Source organism: Acinonyx jubatus, chromosome B3 (assembly GCF_027475565.1).
Source record: "Acinonyx jubatus isolate Ajub_Pintada_27869175 chromosome B3, VMU_Ajub_asm_v1.0, whole genome shotgun sequence".
Lineage (NCBI taxonomy): Eukaryota > Metazoa > Chordata > Mammalia > Carnivora > Felidae > Acinonyx > Acinonyx jubatus.
The window spans coordinates 117,642,122-117,655,161 of NC_069386.1; positions in this window are offsets into that span (position 1 = coordinate 117,642,122).

Sequence of the window (13,040 nt, forward strand, 5' to 3'; positions counted from 1 at the left end):
GCTGATTCTCCCATTTTAAGAGCAAGGTGAGAAAACACAACAAAAGAAAACCACTCTTGGCCTCACTTCTCCCTCTATCTACCACCGCAGGTTTGCAGCAAAGCTCCTTGAAAAAGAGGTCTGTGCTCACGGTCTCCTGTTCTTCTGCTCTTTCTTGAACCTGGTCCGATGGGGCTTTCTTCTTCAACATTCCTCTGAAATTGTTCTCAGTCAAGTTACCAATGACCTATTTGTTGCTAAACCAAATGGTCGTAGTCCTCACCTTTCTTGACCTCTCAGGAGCATCCAACCCAGGTGATCATCCCTTTCTCCCCAGGTTTCTGGATCCACACTCTCTTGGTTGCTCCTGTCTCCCTTCCCAGTCTCCTTTGATGGCTCTTCTCCTCTCCAGCTTCTGATGTTATAGCAGCCCAGGGTTCAGTCCTTAATGTCTTCCTTCCCTCTATCCTTACTCTCTTGATGAGGATTGCACTTAGTCTCACGGTTTTAAATAGTATTCTTCCACATGCTGATGATTCTGTATATCTCTTCTGTATCTCTTAGCCTTCACCTTTCTAACAGACTTACATAGTTCATAGTCCAATAAAACATCTCAAATTCAACAAGTCCAGAACTAAAGCCTTAAAACAGAGCCCACATTTTGGAGACACCATTTGCAAGTCATTTATCTGATAAGGGTCTAGCATCCAGAATATATAAAGAACACTTACTATTCAACAGTAAAAAGACAAATAATCCGATTTAAAATGCACAAAGGATTTGAGCAGACCCTTCTTCAGAGAAGATATACAAACGGCCAGTAAGCACTTGAGAGGATCCTCAATATCATTAGCCATTAAATTAAAACCACAGTGAGATACGACTTCACACCCACAAGGATGGCTATAATAAAAAATAGGATGATAACAAGTGTTGGCAAGGATCTGGGGAAGTTGGAACTATCATAACATTGCTGGTCAGAGTGCAGTGCAGTTCCTATGGCAAGCAATTTGATAGTTCTTGAAAAAGAGTTACCATATGACTGAGCAATCTACTCATAGACCTACCTATACTCAAGAAAATTAAACACATATGACCACATGGAAACTTACACATGAATGTTTATCGTGGCATCGTTCATAATAGGCAAAAAGTGGAAATAATCCAAACATCCATCAACTGATGAATAAATAAACAAAACATGATATATCCATATAATGGAATACTGTTCAGCCATAAAAAATAATGAAGTGCTGATAGGTGGGTGAACCATGAAAACATTACACTGAGTAAAAGAAAGCAGGCCCAAAAGACCACAAATTATATGATTCCGTTTGCATAAATTTTCAGAATAGGCAAATCCAAAGGGACAGTTCAGGGAAGGGGGATTGGGAAGTAGCTAAAGAATATGGATTCTTTTCAGGATCAACAAATGTTCTGGAATTAGATAATGTGATGGTTGCATAACTTGTAAATATACGAAAACCTGCCAAATTCACATTTTAGAGAAGAGAATTTTAGAGTGGCCCAGTGGGTTAAGCGTCTGACTCTTGAGTTCGGCTCAGGTCATGACCTCACAGTTCATGGGTTCCAACTCTGCATCGGGCTCTATACTGACGGTGTCTGCTGGGGATTCTCTCTCTTGCTCTCTCTCTGCCCCTCCCTCGTTTGCACTGGCTCCTGCAGGCTCTCTTTCTCTTTCTCTCTCAAAAGTAAGTAAATAAATAAATGTTAAAACCAAATTTTAAGAGGTGAATTTTATGGTATGTGAATTATATCTCAATAAAAAATTATCATGGAAAAAAACAACACAAAAAACCTGAACGCTTGATCCGCCCCAACCTGAAACCTCCATCTAAAGTGTCTTCTAGCTCCATCCTTCCAAATGCTCAGGCCAAAAATTTTGGAGCCATCCTGGCTTCTCCTATTTTCTCACACTCTACATGCAATCCACTAGAATATCATACTGGCGTTTCCCGTAAAATATATCCAGCCTCTGAGCTCTTCTCACCCCCTCCACTTCTCACCTCCACCTCCACTGGTACGACTTTCCGTAGGGGCATCTTCATTTCATACCTGATCTACTCTTGGAGGTGCCTCCTGTCTTCCTGTTTCTACCTTTGCCACCCTGAAGGCAGTTCTTACCATCTCTGTGTCAGGGGATCCTTTCAAAGCACAAGTCAGATTCTGTCCCTCTTCTGCTCAAAAGTCTGCGAGGGCTCCCATCCTTATACTGAGAAAAACTCAAGGTCTCTACCATGACCTCCAAGGCTCTCATGGTCACCCTTCTCCATTTTTTCCCCAGCTTCGTCTCCTTCCAGCCTCACTCAATACCAGCCACTCAAGCTTCCTCACTGCTTCTGGAACACCCCTGGCACCTCCCATCCCAGAGACTTCGCCTTGAAGCTGCCCTCTTCCTGGAATAGTCTGCCTCTAGATATCTGGCTGGTAAACCCTAGACTTGCTTCCAGTCATTGCCCTGATGGTCACTTTCTTGAGAGACCTACTCTGACTACACCCTCCTAACACCCCATCTCTCTTACCCGTCTCTGCTTCTCTTCCATTGTACTCAACCCCGTGAGCTTGCAATATCATTTACTTACTTATTCTTCCATGTTTATTTTCTTTCCTTACCCCCAATACGATCCACACAGGCAAGGGCCATTATCTGCTTTGTTCACCGACTTATCCCAAGTGGCTAGAACTGGATCTGGGACACAGTATTGCTCAATAAATACTTGCTGAATAAATGAATGAGCTCTGAAGGATGAGAAAGAATTAACCAGAAAAAGGTGTTTGGAGAAGGCAGTGGAGAAGAATGTTCTGGGCAGGGAAACAGTGTATATAAATGCCTTAACAAATTAAGGGAGAGAAATAACATTTGTACCTCAAACAAATGGTGTAAAGTCGTTTGATAAAATTTAATTCTCATTCATGATAAGAACACACTCTTTACTTAAACTGTAAACAAACTTAGGAACGCATTTCTTAACGTGATAAAGGGTTATCTACTAGAAACTTACAGCAAACACCATATGTAATGGTAGCACATTAGAAGCATTCCGACGGTCCGGTCGTCCTTCTGGCATGTGGTCGGATCACACTTCTCGGCCCCTTTGGAAGTTATGCTGGGCCGCAGGACTCGCTTTGAGGTGCGAAAGGACAGAACATGTTACTTCACGATGGAAGCTTCAAAAGCCAGTGTATAATTCACCCTGCCCCTTCCCTCCTACCATAGTGATCTTGAAAGCACATGTCTGTGGAGGCACAGGGCCTCTTTTAGCCTGAGTCTTTGAGAAACAACAAGGAACTCCTCCTTGCTCCATGACTTGTGTTGGACAAGAGGTGTAAGTGAGAAATGAAGAATCCGAAACCCAACTCAGGCATCTAGAGGGATCTGACTTAGGATAAAGAAGCAACTTCAAACCAGTGGGGCAGGATGGATTCTTCATGAGAGGTATTGGCACAACTGAATTAACTTATGATTTATTTTGTTACTCTTTTAAAAAAACATACGAATTCTAGAAGCATCCTTTCAAGTTCTATGAAGAGTCTTTTTGGCATTTTGACTGGAATTGCATCGGAGTTTTAAATTAATCCAGGAGAATCAACATCTTTATAGTGGTAGTCATCCTATCACTGAACATAGCACATCTCTCCATTTATCTGGGTCTTTTCTGTGTCTTTCGATACAATTTTATTGCTTTCTCCGTGAAGGTCTTCTATATTTCTAATTAGTTAATTCATAAGTATTTCGTAGTTTTTGTTACTACGGTGAATGGGATTTTAAAATTATTATGTTTTCAGATCATTATTACTAATATATTGATTTGATTGATCTGGTGTCCACCCACTTTGCTGAACTCATCAATTGGTGCTCTGAGTTTTCCAGGTAGATAATCACATGATTAATTCCTATTCATATACAAAAATAAATCCAAGTTTAGGGGCACCTGAGTGGCTCAGTCAGCTAAGCATCCCACTTTGGCTCAGGTCATGATCTCACAGTTCGTGAGTTCGATCCCCGCATCAGGCTCTGTGCTGGCCGCTCAGAGCCTGGAGCCTGCTTCAGATTCTGTGTCTCCTTCTTTCTCTGCTCCTACCCTGCTCATACTCTCAAAAATAAATAAATATTAAAAAAAATACATGAATAAATTCAAGTTTAAAACACTAAATCAAAAAAACCCAGAACAACTTCAAATTTTTAGAAGAAAGCATCAAAGAATGTCAGCATGATCTTCGGGTAGAAAGTGCCTTTTAAATATTCCTGGTGGGGAGGGATATGTAATTATACGTTTTGGAGGATGATTTACCTGAGCCATTTGAAGTAGAAATAACCATAATCTGTGACCTATAAGTTCCACTTCTAGATATTTAACCCAGGAAAACATTTGCCCATGTGCATGAGGATGTATATGAATATTCATTACAGCATTGCTTGCACTATCAAAAAATTGGGAAAAAACTTCAAAGTCAATATTTTATGGAATATCAATATAGAAATGAATTCATAAATGTGACTTTTCATATGTCGAATTATTATTATTGTTATTGTTATTCAGCCTTTTAAAAGAATGAACCAGAACTAAATCCATTTGTATGGATATACAAGATCTCAAAACATATTGAGTAGAAACAGTTCCAAATGCTGCCTCCAATGCGATGCCTTTTATATTTATATGATTTTAACACCCACCCAAAACAATACTGTATATCATCGATATATTATGTGTATTAGGATTCTCCGGAGAAACAGAACCAATAGGATAGATAGGCAGGTGGATAGATTTCTTATTATAAGAAATTGATTCACGCAATTATGGAGGCAGAGAAGACACACAATCTGCCCTCTGCAAGCTAGAGACCTAGAAATGTCTGGGGCATAGTTCCAGTCTGAATCTAAAAGGCCTGAGAACCAGGAGACCCGAGAGTGTAAGTTCCAGTCCAAGTCCAAAGCTTGGGAACCAGGAACACCGATGGTGGAAGTCCCAGGCCAAGGGCAGGAGAAGATCAATGTCCCAGCGCAGTTAGCAGAGAGCTGTTCTCCCTTCCTCTACTGATTTGTTCCGGTCAAGCTCCCAGTGGATTGGATGATGACCACCCACACCGGGGAAGTTCATCCCCTTTACTGAATCTACCAATTCAAATGCTAATCTCATCTGGAGAGACTCTCACAGACATTATTTCTCCAGAAATAATGTTTCACCGAATCTCGGGACACCCCAGGAACCAGTCAAGTTGACACATAAAATTAGCGATTACAAATAGTGAGAGCTAACATCTATTCAGCACTCACTAGGAGCCTGGCACTTATTCTAATCACCTAACATAAAACATCTTACATGAATTTTGAAACAGCACCATTAGCTACTATCATTAATCTTCACCCTACAGATGATAAAACTGAGGCACTTTTATTTGAGTAATTGAATAGGCAACAAGCGGCTAGGTGATTTGCTTACGCTCACACAGTTAGGAAGTAGGAGCAGTAGGAATCAAACCTTAGCAGTTTGGCTCCAGAGCCCAAGCCCTGGACCCCTGTGCTGATCACACTAAGCTCCCAACAGTGCCGTTATCCAGGAAGTGGAGGCCAGGGACGGACTCGGGGGAGGGAGCAAGCAGCCTCTCTAATACCTGTAATGTTCTGTTGTTAAGGAACAAAGTAAATTGGTTTATTATTTGTGATGTTAAGACTAATATTTAAAAAAAATTTTTTTTAAATGTTTATTTTTGAGACAGAGAGAGACAGAGCATAAGCAGGGAAGGGGCAGAGAGAGAGGGAGACACAGAATGTGAAGTAGGCTCCAGGCTCTGAGCTGTCAGCACAGAGCCCGTCGCGGGGCTTGAACTCACGAACTGTGAGATCATGACCCAAACCGAAGTCGGACGCTTAACCGACTGAGCCACCCAGGCGCCCCAAGATTAATATTTTTAAAATTATATAGTAAACAGACACATGAAATTGTAGAATTATTTTTCAGGATATAGTGATTAGTGCTGCAAGGAAGTAGACAGGGCTCCATAAAGCTCTGATGGTGGAGTAGACCCAGTTTGATGGGGAGGAGTATTTGGGAGACTTTCCTGAGGAAGTGCCTTTGCGCTGAGCTATGGCTGATGCATGTGTATTAGTCAGCAAGGTTGGGTGTGAGGGGGGGGGAAGGGATTTCCTGGCAGAGGAAACAGCATGAGCAAAGGCCCTGAGGGGGCACCACAAATTCCAAGAAGTAAGAAAAGACAAGTGTGTTGGACCTTTGGGAAGCGTCTCACAGGGGATGAAGAGAGAGGCAGGCAGAGACCAGATCTCATGGAAGCTTCCAGGCTGAGGAAAGGACTGGGAGTTTAAGAACAACATGTGCTGTTGAGTACCATAAAAACCGGAAATGCTGACTGACACCATGGAAATCCCTGGGGTCACTCTCTCAGGGCTGAGTTATGGAAGGGAGTGGAAATGTCAAGAGAGAGACTGAAAGGGTAGGCAACTATCAAACATGCGGATCTGAAGCACAGGCCGGAATCGGGAGGCACCTGGAAGCAGAATGCACAATCGAAGGATGGGTTTGATTTTTGCTGCTGTTTTTATTTTTATGATGACAAAGATCTACACACAAAGACAACCCCACAGGATGTTCACCATAGCATTGTTTCTTATAGCAACAACAGAAAAAAAGAAACTATCTAGCAATAGATCAATGAATCAGACTATGGGATGTCCAAATGATGCAGTGCAATTCAGCACTTAAAAACTCACGTTGTTGAAGAATATCTCATGTCATGGGGAAATGTGTATGAGATATTGAGTTAAAAATGCAAGTTTGGGTGCCTGAGGGGCTCAGTTGTCTAAGTGTCTGACTTTGGTTCAGGTCACGATCTCACCTTTTGTGGGTTCTACACTGACAGTGCAGAGCCTGCTTGGGATTCTCTCTCTCTCTCCCTCTCTGCCCCTTCTCCATTTGCGTGCATGCTCTCTCTCTCTCAAAATAAATAAACCTAAAACAAAGCAAGTTATAAAATAACGAGCATATTACAATCTCATTTTGATATCAGAAATTAAGTGTATGTAGCAGGATGATTCCTTTGCTATTCCTTTCTCTCTGTCTTCATGTCTGACATGGGAAAAGGGGTCTTTTGACATCACAGGACATAATACAAAAAGAGAGGTTTATTTGCCTTGCGGATGCACCACGTAGGATGCACCACGATCGAACTGGGATATTGGAGGAGGGAAGAGGGAAAAGAAGGAAGGGGCTTCTGGCCTCAGCTTAGAGCAAATTTACACGAAAGCTGGAAAAAAATATATTGTCCATTCTCTGGATTTTGGAAGACATTCATTTCCCTGAAACTCTTCATTTCAATCTGCGCTAGATCGCAAGAAAGTCTTCGGTTGGGGGAAGTACTGAAGGAAGATGCAACCACTCAAAATCTGAAACAAGAGGCTGCATTTACTGCTTGCTTCAGCAAGGGAGAGCTGTACTTGTAAGGTCTGAGCAAGGTTAATTTCCTATGGGTTCCAGGGGACCATGGAGTTCAGGGGTGGGTCAGCTTTCAGAGCGTACAGGAATTGGCTGACCTCTGGCCCTAGAAGCATGGTCAGTGGAGTGAGGCTGTCGCTGACCGGTTATTTTCGGGGTGTGCTTATTACTGGTTAAGCGCACGGTTTTAGGTTACTGAAACGAGTGGTCATATAAACCGGGTTTATAACTGGTTCTAAGTGTTGCTTGTTATAGCCACAGAACAATTAGGCTTTTCCTAAGAGGATGGGAATGTTTTCTTCTGGGGGAAAGGGGAGGGGATGGCAGGGAAGTCTACACCTACATAAAGATCTCAAAACATATTGAGTAAAAAACAGTTCCCAAATGCTGCCTCCAACGTGATGCCTTTTATATTTCTATTTTTTAAACCTCCACACAACACAAGACCACATATTATCACTATATCATAGTGTATTAGGATTCTCCAGAGAATGGGTCTCAGTGAAACAGACCATGTGGAGCCTTTGCTGCTGGAGCTAATCTTGATTGGCTAGGACTGGTTTCTAGAGAATCCCAAAGACACCAGGAGCCTCCTGGATTTGGACTCAGAACTTGGCTGTGAGAGAAGAGGCCCCCCCTCCCCTCGGCCTCCCCCAGGGCTGGGACTGGTGAGCAGCTGTAGCTCCAGTTGATCTGGCAGGACAGTTCCAGAATGCAGGCCCAGGTTCTGACTGAGCCCTCCCCACCAGGTGATGGCCTCCACCACCCCCACAAGGCTGGCCCTGCGACCACGAATGAATCGGAGCCTGCAAGGCCTCAGCTTCTGGCTTTCCTGCCTCTAGCCTGAGGCGAGGTGGCCCAGCCGCAGCCAGCTGTCAGCCCCTGACCCTCCCGAGACTCCTGGGGCTGAAATTCTTGGGGCAGATTTCTCACCCTCTCAGTACTTCCTTCCAGCTCATCTGGCAAGTGAGAAGACTTCACAGGCTTCAGAAGGAAGAGGACGGTGGCAGAGACTGCTTTGAAAGGGATAAAGAGCTCAACGAGGGGAGGATATCACCATTACAGTCTAAACCTCAGACCCCAGCTGGGCGGCAGGCGGTCACATGTCTGTAAACAACCAGCGCTGTGTGAGCACAGAGGCTCCTGTTACCGAGTTGCCCACATGGGTGGCCCGGCTGACTTGCAGGGGTGGGTGGGGCAGGGGCCCCAGAGGAGAGAGGAGAAGGGGAAGGCTTGCAGCATGGGGGTCCGAGAGTCTGACCGAGACCAGGCCTGATTCGCAGAGGGCCTCCATGAGAGGTCAGTAGGGTGGCACCCTTTCCCCATCACCCAGGTAACACCCTCTCGGTGGGAGGAACGGGGAGGGGGGCGGCCAACTCTGTGAGGAAGCTCCCAACCTCCCCCCTGCCTGACGGGCCTGCCTGGTGGTCTCCATGGTAACAAAGTCACCTCAGGGACTAGAAACATACATCTTTTTGGCCCAGAGCCCCATGGCCTCTGAGGTGGGGCCCACAGACGGCTAGCGGGGGCCAGGCCCTCATCTGCCTCCGTCACAGCCAATGTCAGGGGGAGGAGGGGCACTCCACGCTTCCCTCAGGAAAGGGAAGGGTCAGCCTTCTGTTGGAAAACAGCTGCTGGACTCTGGTGCTGACAGACAGCCATCTTTCCACACCAAGGCCCTGTCCCGTTACTGCCCTGTCTGGAGCCTTGATTTCCCACCAGAGTTTGTGGAGGGGCCCTATTCTGTCGACCCACCCAGCCCACCTCGCAGATGTCTGGCCTGCTTCTCAGGCTGCGAGTAGACACAGTTCTCCTCCCCTCTTCCTCTCCCCCATCCCACTCACTGATAAATTTTTAAATTCTGGCTCACTTAACTTCCATGGCTGTGGACAAGCCCAGGCCTCAGCTTCTTCCTTTGCAAAAAGTGAAGGTGGAAGTAGATTATTTGTAAGTTTTCTTTCGGCCTTGAATCCCCAAATCATGTCACTCTCCTGCTTAAAAAATTTCAGCGCTCCCTACTGTCTAGCAAAGCCCTGAATCCCTAGGATGGCATCCAGGGCCCGGGCTACCTTCTGGCCTTTTCCATCACTCTTCTGTTCGACGGACCTCAAGCATCAGCCAAACTGAACCACTTGAAAATCCCTATACAGTGGTGGGTCGTCCACCTCTGGGTTCTTTGTTAATGGCAGGGGGGCAGGGCGCTCCCACTAGAACGCCTTCCCTGGTCACCTCCCCCCACTCAACCTTGCCTTTCCCCAAGTCATGGCTCGAGTGCCACCAACTTTGCAAAGCCGGCCCTGGTTTCCCCCATGTGCCAATCATCCCAGATACCTCAGATTTCTTTGGTAGCCCTTGATCTGCATTTGCTAAAGCCGCGGGGCCTTCTTTCCATTTATTCTAATTGCCTGCCCATAGCGCATATCTGATTCCTTTGACTAAGTTTTTAAGATCAATGTCTTACCCATCTCTGTAACCCTAGCTAATCTGGTATTCCACAGGGCTCGATCTCTGCCTGGTGTCTCTCTGAGTGAGCATCTCTCAAAGAACATTAGGGCCTTCAACATGAGGGAAATATTGTAGCGCTCTCCCAAGCCCTTCCCTCATTCCCAAATTACTTTAAGTCATCAGGAGCTCTACAACAAAACAAAACAAAATCTAGAGCTCTTTCTCTAGATCTGGCCCTGAGCCCTTTTATTTCCCTCCTCTCTCTTAGTTCTTAGGTAGATCAACAGCCTCTCCAGCTAAGGCCTCTCTCCTTATCCTCCTTATTTCTTGCAGAGTGGGATTTTCCTTATTAAGCAGGAAACTGGGAAGGTTTTCACTTGGTAATATATTTTGCCCCCCACACACGTATCGACTACAAAATGCCCGCTCCTGGTAGCCTCAAAGAATGCTCATGAATGAATGAATGAATGATCAGGATAGCCAGTTCACATGCATAATTAGGACCAAACTCTAATACCTCTGGTCTGGTGTCCCTAGAGTCCATTCTCCATACAGGAGGCAGAGGGATCTTTCAAAAATGTACCTAATATCACTTCACCCCCCTGCTTGAAACCCTCCAATGGTTTCCCTCCACATTGTAATAGAATTCCGCCTCCTCCCCGTCTTGTAAAGCCCTTCATAACCCGACCCCTGCCTACCTGACATCACATCTTGTGCCCTTCCTTCCTTGCTCGTCATGGGATTCCTTCCATGCCTTTGCACCGCTGTGTCCTCTGGTTGAGTGCTCCTACTTGTGATCTTCACGTGACCAACTCCTTCTTGTCCTTCAGACTTCACCGTAAATGTCATCTCCACAGAGGCCATCCATGACCTCCTGGCTCTAAAGTAGCTTCCCCCTCCATCAACTGATGAATGGATAAAGAAATTGTGGTTTATATACACAATGGAATACTACGTGGCAATGAGAAAGAATGAAATACGGCCTTTTGTAGCAACATGGATGGAACTGGAGAGTGTTATGTTAAGTGAAATAAGTCATACAGAGAAGGACAGATTCCATATGTTTTCACTCCTATGTGGACCCTGAGAAACTTAACAGAAGACCATGGGGGAGGGGAAGAAAAAAAATGGTTAGAGAGGGAGGGACCCAAAACATAAGAGACTCCTAAAAACTGAGAACAAACTGAGGGTTTATGGGGGGTGGGAGGGAGGGGTGGGTGGGTGATAGGTATTGAGGGCACCTGTTGGGATGAGCACTGGGTGTTGTGTGGAAACCAATCTGACAATAAATTTCATTAAAATAAATAAATAAATAAATAAAGTAGCTTCCCCCAAACACAATCTCATCACCTTTCCTTATTTTCCTTATATTCTACTTAGCCTCTATCACTGCATGACAAACTGGCCCCAAACAATTAATTATGAATGTATCTCACAATTCTGAGGGCCAGGAAATCAAACAGTGGACACTGGGTACCTCTCATCTCTGCTCCATGGGTCTGGGGCGATGGCTGTAATGGCTGGGAGCTAGAACAGCTGGAAACTGATCGAGTTCTCTCACTCTTGCTCCCGTGCTCTCTCTCTCCCTTTATATGGCTGGCTTGGGCTTCCTTCCAGCATGGTGGCCTCACGATAATTAGACTTCTGACATGGCAGCTCAGTCTTCCAAGAGACCAAAGTAGAAGCTGCCAGTTAGCTCAAAAGGAAACATTTTGGGTCCCTTCTACCGTAGGGAGAAGACCCAGGTCAACTCAGATTCATGGGGGCGGGGAACAGAGACCTCACCTCTTGAGGGAAGTAATGTCAAAGGATTCAAGGCCATCTCTAATATGCCAGAACCCCATTTTGGCAAGAAGACATTTCCTTATTAATTTTTTTTGTTTACATGTGTAACTTGCTTATTGAGCAAACAGTGGGTATAAAACAAACTAGCTTCCTTCCTTTATTGTTTCTAGACGAACTATGTTAATCATCCTTTTCCTGTCTCTTAATAGCATTTTGGGGAGATCTTTTTTTTTTTTTTAAGTTTATTTATTTATTTTGAGAGAGAGAGGGAGCACAAGCAGGGGAGGGGCAGAGAGAGAGAGAGGGAGAGAAAGAGAATTCCAACCAGGCTCTGTGTGGTCAGCGTGGGGCCCAGTGAGGGGCTCAAACCCACGAACCATGAGATCATGACCTGAGCCAAAACCAAGAGTCAGACGCTTAACCGACTGAGTCACCCAGGAGCCCCAGGGAAATCTTCTAATGTTCCTGTCACTTTAATTTAGGAAAGGCCCAGCCCCATCTAGGCTGGTCTATCCAATTTAAGACCAACTCGTTTTCCTCCCTCAGGCAGGGTATGGATTTGTCCCAAGGGAATGGGGAGGTCATGGGCACAGTCTGCCCTTGTACCTGCCCTGCCCTCTCCACAGCTCCTCTCTCCTCTTTTACACGCGGTCAGGAAGGAGTGACTGGGGCAAAGGCATGCTTAGCTGTGGCCGCGTCTTCTCTGCGGTGAATGCATCTGGCATGATGGGCATCTGGAGGCCAACTCTCTTGTGGGGCACACCGCAGGGCACCCCACAGCACTGTTCCCTGATGCGTTCCCCTTCCAGCTCTATATCTGACACCCGTACTCAGCGCTTGCCCCAACCCCGCACCCACACAGCCCATAGCCCATGGGGTCTCCTTACCTGCAGCTTTTCCTCTCGGGAGAACATGTGCAAGGCAGCTCAGGGCCATTCGCCTCCCACCATGTCCCCCCAGCCCATGGGAAATTCCTGCTGGATGCCCCTCTCTCTCCTCTGTCACCCTTCAGTTCTCCAGTCCCCCCAGGTGCCATCCAGATAGCACGTGGGCTACTCTGCACAGAGCAAATCCAGCTCCGGGGAGAAGATGCGAAGGGGTCGGCAACCCAGGTCTCCAGGGACCTCGCCCCCCCCCCCTCTCCCCCTCCCCTTCCCTGGTCTCCGCTTGTGAAGACTGAGGAAGGGGGTGCTGGCTGGTGTTTGGGGCCACCAGTCATCTCATAGTAAACCCTGTAGGAGATGTGTCCAGCCCCAAATTGTTTCTCTTCGTTTTAGAGTGTGACATACTCAAGACCCCTTTGTCCTTAGTTCTGAGTCTAGTCATCAATTTGCGCAACAGAAAAGTCCATCCAATATCTTG